Below are 10,367 nucleotides of genomic sequence, written 5' to 3' on the forward strand. Positions count from 1 at the left end.
CATATGCTGAACTAATCAAGTTCGCAACACCAATGTTCTTAAGGATGTGTAGCTCTTTTGCTACCAGCTCATGCTTTGAACTCAGCCTATGGACGATGTCTGTTCTTCCAAGGTCAGGAACCATCCTTAGTTCCATGACTAAGAGACCAACACAAATTAGGAGAGCAAAGAACCTATGAGTGAGAAAAGCAATCTTTCTAGTTGCCACTCATATTCCTGTCATTTGTTTGCTAAACTCTTTTTTTTTGGGATTTTTTTTTTGCTAGGTGAACAACAATGGATTTAGTAAGGTGCTAATAATCTTCATACAATGGATTTAATTAGGTGCTTATAATCTTCATACAATGATACAACCATCTTTACCCATAGATTTAATAAAGTGTTTAAAATCCAAACAGGGTCTGTAAATATTTCCAATGGATTTAATAAGGTGCTTATAATCTTCATACAATGATACAACCATCTTTGCCACATAGATTTAATAAAGTGTTTAAAATCCAAACAGGGTCTGTAAAGATTTCTAATTTTTCTCTTGCAAAAGTAAGAATTGATAATGATTCCTTCTGACACCATCATTTACTAAATTGGAAATTCCTTTCAGCAATACCAACCAACACCCCAAAACTAGATAGAATAAGGTAAGGGAAAGCTAAAACATACATTGGAGCTAAAATTCTAATGTATGCTAACCCTAATCAACATTGATTGTCTCTACCTTATTTTAATTGAATTAATGGTATAATATAATTCTAATGCAGAAACTATTGTGAAAGTAAATGAATTAAGATTCCAATGAGATGGTCATAAGGTCACACGTTAACCTGCTTCTATTGTTTCTATTTTAGCAGTCTAATAACTATCATTTTTATAAACATTAAAAGCAAGACTCTTCACCTTCACCTTCACCTTTAGCAATTGGTTAATATTTAAAACATAACATGTATTTCTTCTCTGATGCTTCATTTCTATTGCTCATCCTAATGATAGAGTACCTTTATAGAACTTTCAGGTAAGTTTGTTTCTTTTGTTGTATGTGTACGTTCCCTTCTTTCTCTATTTTTTTATATTTTTTAGCTGTTTTAAACACTACTCATAGTAATTACTGAAAGTAATTGGAAGTCATTCCTTGAGAAGCTATGGCCTTTTCTTTTTGCTCTTCTGTGATCTCCCTCTACTTGGAACTCCGTTGTGAAAGCACACCAACCTATGCAACTAATAATAGCAGCACTTGGTTTTTCATGCAAGAATGAGCTTCTTTGTGCACACCAACCCATGCAACTCTTCATCTCCTTCACATCAATTCAGACTCCTCCATTGATACGTAACCATACTCTTAATTGCCATAATATATGCTTATCTATATCTCTCCTGTCCATTTATTATCACAAAATTTAATGTTCACTATTTTTGGAATTATAACTTTTTTGGTTAATACTAACCATCAGCTACTTATTTTAATTGAATTAATGGTACAATATAATTTTAATATCAGAAACTATTGTGATAGTAAATGCATAGTTTTAAAATTCCAATGAGATGGTCATAAGGTCACGTAATATGCTTTTATTGTTTCTATTTTAGCAGCCTAATAACTATCATGTTTATGAACATTAAAAGCAAGACTCTTCACCTTCGCTTCACCTTTAGCAATTAGTTAACATTTAAAACATAACACTCAACGTATTGTGTCTTTTCTTCTTGATGCTTCATTTCTATTGCTCATGCTTATGATAGAGTACCTTCATAGAACTCTTTAGGTAAGTTTGTTTCTTTTGTTGTATGTGTATGTTCTCCTTCTTTCTCTATTCTTTTATATTTTTTAATAAGAAAAGAATATTTATTTACAAACAAATGTATGAAAAATTCTTATCTATGGTCAAAGTGTTCCAATATAGAGTGAATAACTCCAATAGAAATTCAGATCTAAAACTTAATTGTAGATGCATGACCTAAAAAGCAATCACCCCACACCTTCATGTATAGGCTTTTATAAAATAGTTTAATTGGTTTCATATTTTTTATCACAAACATTTTTTGCTGGATAGATCCTTGAGAATCTGAGACTTTATTTGTCTGATTGTATTAATGAATAAAAACTTTATGAGTCTAGCAGATATCATAGAAAATCCATTAATGAAGCATATTAGTCCGAAAGAAAGAAGTTGAGGAGAGCAATGATTAGGAGTGAGAAACGTATGCGAGCAGCATCAGGGTTTCATGGTAGTCACGTTTCTATATTTTCATGCTTTATGACAATAAAGTATCTGAATATCTACTGAAATGTAATTCTATATGTATTCAGATATTGGAAACCCTTCAAGTCAAGGAATAGAAAATTTATCTATTTTCAATTGCAGTCCAAGTCTGACATCAGTTATTAGATCAAGGATTCCTTTGAATAATGTTATAAATGGTAAACATAAAAACTTTCTCATGTTATTATTCTTCAAAAATATTATTGTTAATCTAATAACATCTGTGAATATTTTAACGCATGCAGTTCATTCTTCTTTCACAAATGAATGAAGTCAATTGTACCACTAAATCTAAAGGAGTTGAAAATAAATCTGTAGAGAATGAATCGTGAAAATACATAACCACCATCTACCATCTACAATATGTGCATCGAGTGCGGTTTTGAATAGGATGGCTGCTTCAACATTGTCTTCTCAATCATTGATGGATGCCAATGTTCAAAATTCAAATCAAATGAATGGTCAGCAATATTTTGAAACTCTACTTTCTCAAAAGATAATTTATTCAAACAAAATAGTCCACTGATGAATTCTAGAAAGCACATTATTAAAAAAGGAAGGATGCTACATACTATCAAATCTAATGGGGATAATTTAAGAGATATTTTTGAAATGAGAAAAAAAATAATAATATTCATAATCTGAATCTGGATATCAATGATATTATTTATCTTTACCTGATATTAAGAATCTATTATCTAAATTATTTTTTATCATTCTTATTTTGCAGTTATGAAGTACAAAATTTAAATTTAGCTATTACTTTAATAATATCTTTTTGGTTGCATTGCTGTGTTGGGACTCACGTTACATATGGAATCAATAGCATTAACACAGTTAGCATTACTCAAGGTAAAAGATTATTTCATGACTATTGACTATAAAAATCAAACAATGACAAGAGGAGATTTATTTAGATACATACTATAGAAGAAAGATACATACTATAAGATTTGGCCAAGATTTATTGTATATAGATTGGCAGATTTGAGATATAATAACAAAATAGTTCCATGCAGTGGACAGATTAAGAGAAGATTTATTTTAAACATCACACAAAAGGAGAGTTAAAAAAAAAACATACACACACACAACATACACACACTAGCCCAGCGAGGATAGATTTGAAGGATCAACCAAATTTGCCATGAAATGACAAATCCATGGAAGATTTATTTAGAAATACCAGAAACATAGATTGAAGATAAAAAAAAAATTAACTAGCCTTAGGAAACTGCAACATTAGGATTGCCAACCATGTTAAAGCTATTTTGAGCATTGCAGTATTTGTTTAAGTATTCTTCTATTACACATTTTTTCATTCTCTTTATCTACCTTATTTGAAAGTTAAAAATATGTAAGAAATACTTCAAATTAACTTATAAGAAAAAATAAATAAAAATATGATTGGAAAATAGGGTTACCGTTGCGAAATTCCTTAAAAGATGAATGGAGCAACCCAGTTTGCAGTACTGAATGGCTATCAGAAAAAGCTGGTGGAATTATAATTTTTAATACATATGGTGTAGCACTCCATATTAGTCTCACATCCAACCCAATAATTCAAGCAGTCCAGATAGTCTTGAGAACACTTAACTTCACAATAGGTTTGTTGTTGAAAGCTGTAGCACCAACAACATGAGCAAAGCAAGTGCAAGAACACTTTTCAACTACATCATCACCAATGGATTTTTTGTGCTTTAATTTCTCTAATTCTCTATAGTACTCGATATTGATTGCTTATGCAAGGCTTTACAGAGGGATATTTCTAGGGTGGTGGAGAAATGGTAGAAAAATAAAAATTTTCCTTACAAAATGCATGGCTAATAAAATAATCAAAATTTTCTTTTATTCCTGGGTTGATGTATCTTATTGTATCTCAAATCTGCAATCTATATTTCATAACTGATTTTCATCACTTCTTTTACTTTTGTTTTCAGTGTTTGCCATAATCCTTTTCTTTCATGTATTAAAAACTATTTATCTTGATAGATGAAATAAAATGGGTTCGTGAGGAGAATGAGCCTTGCAAATTGAATTTATACCTTCATATTTTTTTATTGTTATCATTATTTTTGGGATAGCCTAATAATTAATACATTATATTCCATATAGTGAGGACAATGATCAGAGTGAGAAACGTATGCGAACAACATCTACATTTCAAGGTAAACATGTTTCTATATGTTCATACTTTATGACAATAAAGCATCTGAAAATTTATGTAAATATAATTCTATATGTGATCAGAGAATGGAAACTATACAAGTCAAGGAACAGAAAATTTATCTATTTCCAATTGCAATCCAAAACTGACATCAGTGAAGAGATGGAGGACTCCTTTGAGCGATGTTTCAAATGGTAAACACAAAAATTTTCTTATTTGAGTATTTCTCAATAACATTATTGTTAACGTTAGTTAAATCTGTAAGTTTCTTATGAGATTATTCTTTGATTGAGTGATATTCCATACATAAGCTATGCCCAAGTGGCTCATTATCACAAGTTTATCAATCACTTTGAATAACATTGTCTTCTCATTAGTCAAAGGTTAATGTGATAATTTTTCTGTGTGTAGGTGAAAGTAATAATATTGAAGATAGGAATAACACCAATGGTGTAGTACAAGATGCAGTGGGTAATAACTTTAACACCCTTGCTTATTTATTTATAACTATTTTCACCATTGACCACCATTTCTTTAATAATTTCTTTTACTTCTTTAGTCATAGTTCATCACTTTCCATAATAACTTCATCATTGTTTTAATATATAGGAAGTAATCATACTGGTGAAAATGTAGGACATAATGATAATAAACAATTTGAAGAAACAGCCAGTGGTGAAATCGACTATACTGCTATTCAAAATGAAGGTATGTCATTGTTGTCACATTAACTGACTTTATTTACAAATAAATCATGATATATCATATGAGATTAAAATTATTCATTTAATAAACAAACAGAGTATTGGGACATTGGAGATCCGGAATGGGAATGTGAATTTTGCGATGCATTGATGTGGTATGAAGAAAAAATAATGAAGCATTATAATGCAAAAAAACTAAATTTTCACTATGCTGTATGCAAAGAAAAGTTCAGCTTCCTTTGTTACGAGATCCACCTGAAACTTTGAGGGCTCTTATGCAAAATCAAGATGATAAGAGCAACCATTTTATAAAAAATATTCGATCATACAACATGATGTTCTCTTTCATATCAATGGGGGAAAAAATTAATAAAAGTATGAATGATGGAAATGGTCGCTCCATCTTTAAATTAAGTGGCCAAAATTACCATATGATTGGAAGTTTACTGCCTACTCCAAGATCATCTCCTAAATTTGCTCAAATATACATATATGATACTGAAAATGAGGTGTCAAATAGAATGAAGACTATGAGGTGCGTACCTTTTTAAGAATATAGGATTTGATACTCTTTTTATCATAATTATGTATTTGAACCTAACAATATATTCTATTTTTTGTATGAAGTAGTTCGGATGGTGATTCAAATTCATTGCATGCTGAAATTGTTACTGATTTAAAAGATATGCTTGATGAGTACAATGTACTGACCAAATTATTCAGAAGGTTAGAGATAGATATCAAAAGAAAGACGAGTCCAATGTTAAACTACAGCTCATCAAAAAAAAGGCCGTGATGGAAGGAGATATAATATTCCCACTATATTTGAAGTAGCTGCACTAATTGTTGGAGATTTTGAAAGCTCGGCTGATGACAGAAACATTATAGTTGAGACACAATATGGATTATTGAAGCGAATCACTGAATTGAATCCTGCTTATCTTGGCTTACACTACCCCTTGCTATTCCCTTATGGGGAGGATGGTTATAACGAGAATAACCAATTTCAGGATTCAGATAGTGGTTCTTTTAGAAAGAGGATAAAATTATTTATAAGAGAGTTTTTTGCCTACAGAATTCAGGATAGAAAGAATGAAGCTCCTACTATACTATATTCTAGGAGGTTATTTCATCAGTTTTTGGTTGATGCCTATACAATGATTGAATCATCGAGGTTGAAATACATTTGGTCTCATCAAAATAATTTGAGAGTAGATATGTACAAAGGACTTACAGAAGCTGTTTTGAGAGGGGAAACAAATCCTTCTTCAAGAAATAAATGTGTAATACTTCCTTCCATACTTGGATCCAAAACTATCAAGATGCCATGGCTATATGCAAGTGGGCTGGCTATTCGGATCTATTTATTACATTTACATGTAATCCAAACTGGTTAGAGGTTCTTAGATTTGTTCAGCATAAAGGCCTTAAACCTGCTGATCGTCTAGACATTCTTTGTGGGGTCTTCAAGATTAAACTTGATCAGTTCATCAAAGATTTGAAGCAAAAAAATATTTTTGGAAGAGCTAAAGCTGGTACATCTAACTTCTTTATACATGTTTTCTCCAACATCCACTTTATACTACTATTTACATATTTTTTTTGAAGTATTTGAATTCTTTATATACATTCATGATTAGATTAATCCAAAATTAAAATAAAATCCGAATGCTTTCTATTTCCAAAATGAAAGAAATATAATGAATAAACCTTATTTACATGATAGAGATCATATTCTTCTGTGAAGTATTTGTGTGTTTTGTGCCCCCAACCCAATGTCTCCAAATCAATGGGACTAAGTATCCCGTTCTCAGAACCTCAATAGGGCCAACATTTTTGTTTACCGTTCTTTTTTCTTCGTGTATTTTTTGAACTGTAAAGCTATGGCAACTGTAAGTTTTTATTGTATTTCTAAAACTTTTGCAGTTGTTATTAGTTAGTATTTTACAGAAATAGATTTCAAAAATTTAAATAAGTAAAACTTGGTTGAAAAGATGGGAAGTAAATCTGTGAACAATAATATTTTTTTTTGGTTCATTCTTTAGCGGCAAGGGTAAGGCTTGACCATAATGTTTGAAATTTAACAAAAGAAACACCTACTATGTAAAGAAGAAAATATTATCTTCTCTCTATCTGCTTTTATTTTTTTTTTAAAAAGAAATTGATGAGCTACTGACTCATGAGTAGTGAATGAGTAGAGAAAATGGGCATATAAAACTTCCCCATTCCAAGCCCCACATACAAACAACTGAGCTTGCCTAAATATAGAAAAAGACTAAAACCCAAAGTAATTGTTTTCTAAACAACCCCTTAGTCTTCTTTGACATTCTCTTCTCTCTATAAAATTATTTTCTGGATTGAGAAAAAAGAGCAATGTTTGGGATTATTGATGAAAAGGGAAAATTCTAAAATAAATCATCTATGTATCTTTCAGATTGTAAATAATATTCAACCAGGATCAGATAGAAGATATATTTAAAACACCAAGTTGTCTGATACAGCTAAATTCACCATAATAAGTTTGATGAAACAATAAAAGCTAAAACTAAAAGAACAAAGTAACACAGAAAAATAACTATTTTGCCTTCCCATGATATCTAAAGGTAAGGTTAGTACCATTACTTAGCCATTATGCTAAATATACTAATAATTTTAAACTCTTAGATTTTATTGCCTTCTCAATATGATATAAACAAATTTAATTAACACATTGAACTCACCATAAGTTTTAAGTGTTTAATTAAACTATCATGTATAACCATCCAAAGACCAACCATATTTCATTTAAACAATTAGAACGACAGAAAACTCAGTAGACATTGCACCAAATCTAATTACTAACAACAAAGAATAAAGTATAAAATCAGATAGAAACTAAAAAATAAAAATACACCAAAGTACAAGTTTGATTCACATATAATGCAATATAAAAGGAGTTTCATTCTTACTAATTTGATTATTATGAATCTAAAGAAGCAATAGAATAATTTGATCTGTACTTGATGAGTTGTTCAGAAACTATTTCATCCACCAAAAGGTCAGAACCAGACTATATGCAAGTGAGTTGGCTACCCTGATGTATTTATTACATTTACATGTATTTTTTCCAACTTCCAGTTTATTAGACAAATTTATGAATTTTTTCAAAAATCTTTGAATTGTAAATATGCATTCATGTTGTATTCTCTATTTTTTTTTTTAAATTATTGATTAGTTGTAACTTATAGATCATATACATTTAAATCTTCATTAGTCTAACATTCATGCATATTGTATAATACATAATTCAACTTAGATAAATTCATGAAGATGCACATGTATATCATTATATTTGATGAAGGTATTTTTTGTTAATTTGTAGTGATATACACCATTGAGTTTCAAAAGCATGGTTTGCCACATGCTCATATTTTAGTTTTTCTGTATACTGAGAACAAATATCCTACTGGTGAAGATATCAATAAAATCATATTAGCTGAGATACCTGACCAAGAGTTTTATCCAAGCTATATGAACTTGTGAATAATTTTATGATCCATGGTCCTTATGGTGCTTCCAATTCATGTTCCCCATATATGAAGGATGGAAGATGTTCGAAACATTTTTCTAAATAGTTCAAAGGCTACACATGTATTGATGAAGAAAGATATCCTCTTTATAGAAGAAGGGACAATGTTAGAACTGTGAAAAAGAATGGTGTTATTCTTGACAATAGATATGTCGTTCTATATAATCTACATCTTCTCCTGAAGTATCATGCACATATCAATGTTGAATGGTGCAATCAGTCAAGATCAATAAAATATCTTTTTAAATATATTAACAAAGGTCATGATCGCATTACTGCAGCTTTTTATCGAAATCCTGAAAATCAAGGAGTAGATGAAATAAGTATGTACTATAATTATAGATACATATCTCCATGCGAAGCTGCTTGGAGGATTTTTGGCTTTGATATCAATTATAGAGATCCTCCTGTTGAACGACTATTTTTTCATCTACCAGATGAGCAAATGATTGTATTTGGTGATAATGAACCAATTGATTCTATTCTAAACAAATCTGGAATCAATCAGTCAATATTTTTGGCATGGATGGAGGTCAATAAGAAGTATCTGGAAAGCAAGAGATTTGACTTATGCAGAATTTTCTACTAATTTTGTATGAAAACAATCTGAGCTTCAATGGACTCCAAGAAAATGTGGGTTCTCTATAGGTAAAGTATTTTATGTCCTCCTGGAAGTAGAGATGTGTACTATAAGAGAATCTTACTTAATATAGTAAGAGGTGCCACGTGTTTTGAAGATATAAGGACTATCAATGGTGTTAGATATCCTTCATTTAAAGAGGCTTGCTATGCATTAGGCTTGCTTGATGATGACAAAGAATATATTGATGGCATAGCAGAGGCAAATTTTTGGGGTACTGCAAATTACTTGAGAAGACTCTTTGCAATATTATTATTATCAAAGTCCTATCAAGGCTTGAATTCATTTGAAAAAATAATTGGCAATACTTACGGAAGACATCCTTCAGAGGCAAAGGACTCTTCTACATCATGACAATATAGCATTATCTATTTTTTTGTTTATCATTTTGATTACTTAAAAATTTACTTTGTATTTTTATTGCTGTGATTATATGGTTATAGGGAAAAAAAAACTTAATGCTGTTGCCATATTATCTAAAAAAAAATGTGTTCTTTTACTATTTTAGATTTGCATTTGAGTGATGATGAATTAAAAAATTATGCACTTGCGGATATTGAAAAAATTTCTTCAAAGTAGTGATAAAAGTCTTCGTGATTATCTTTCAATGCCTTTTCCAGATGAGATGATCCTTTCAGTTGTTCAGAATTGGCTTATTCATGATGAGCTTTGTTATGATAAACTATCTTTGGTTGAAGAGTACAAAAAGCTTATTTTCAATCTTACAACTAAACAAAAGAAATCTATGACATGATTATGAATGCTGTTGCTAGAAATGAATGTGGGATTTTCTTTATTTATGGTTATGATGGTACTGAAAAATATTTATTTAAAAAACTCTATCTGCTACTTTGCGGTCAAAAGATGAGATCGTGCTCACAGTAGCATCAAGTGGAATAGCATCTCTACTTCTTCCTAAAGGAGAACACACACTCCAGATTTGGGATCCTTTGAATGCAAATGAAGACTCAACTTGCAATATTAGACAAGGAAGCCATTGGCCGAATGATAGCTAAGACTAAGCTTATTATCT

At 30.5% G+C, this 10,367-nt stretch overlaps 1 pseudogene; it reads left to right on the forward strand.

Annotated features, from left to right (window-relative positions):
- The window catches only part of LOC140853675 (uncharacterized), a 19,093-nt pseudogene extending 8,743 nt beyond the window's left edge, over positions 1-10,350 (forward strand).
- The last annotated feature ends 17 nt before the right edge of the window (positions 10,351-10,367 follow it).

Source organism: Elaeis guineensis, chromosome 14 (assembly GCF_000442705.2).
Source record: "Elaeis guineensis isolate ETL-2024a chromosome 14, EG11, whole genome shotgun sequence".
Taxonomy (NCBI): domain Eukaryota; kingdom Viridiplantae; phylum Streptophyta; class Magnoliopsida; order Arecales; family Arecaceae; genus Elaeis; species Elaeis guineensis.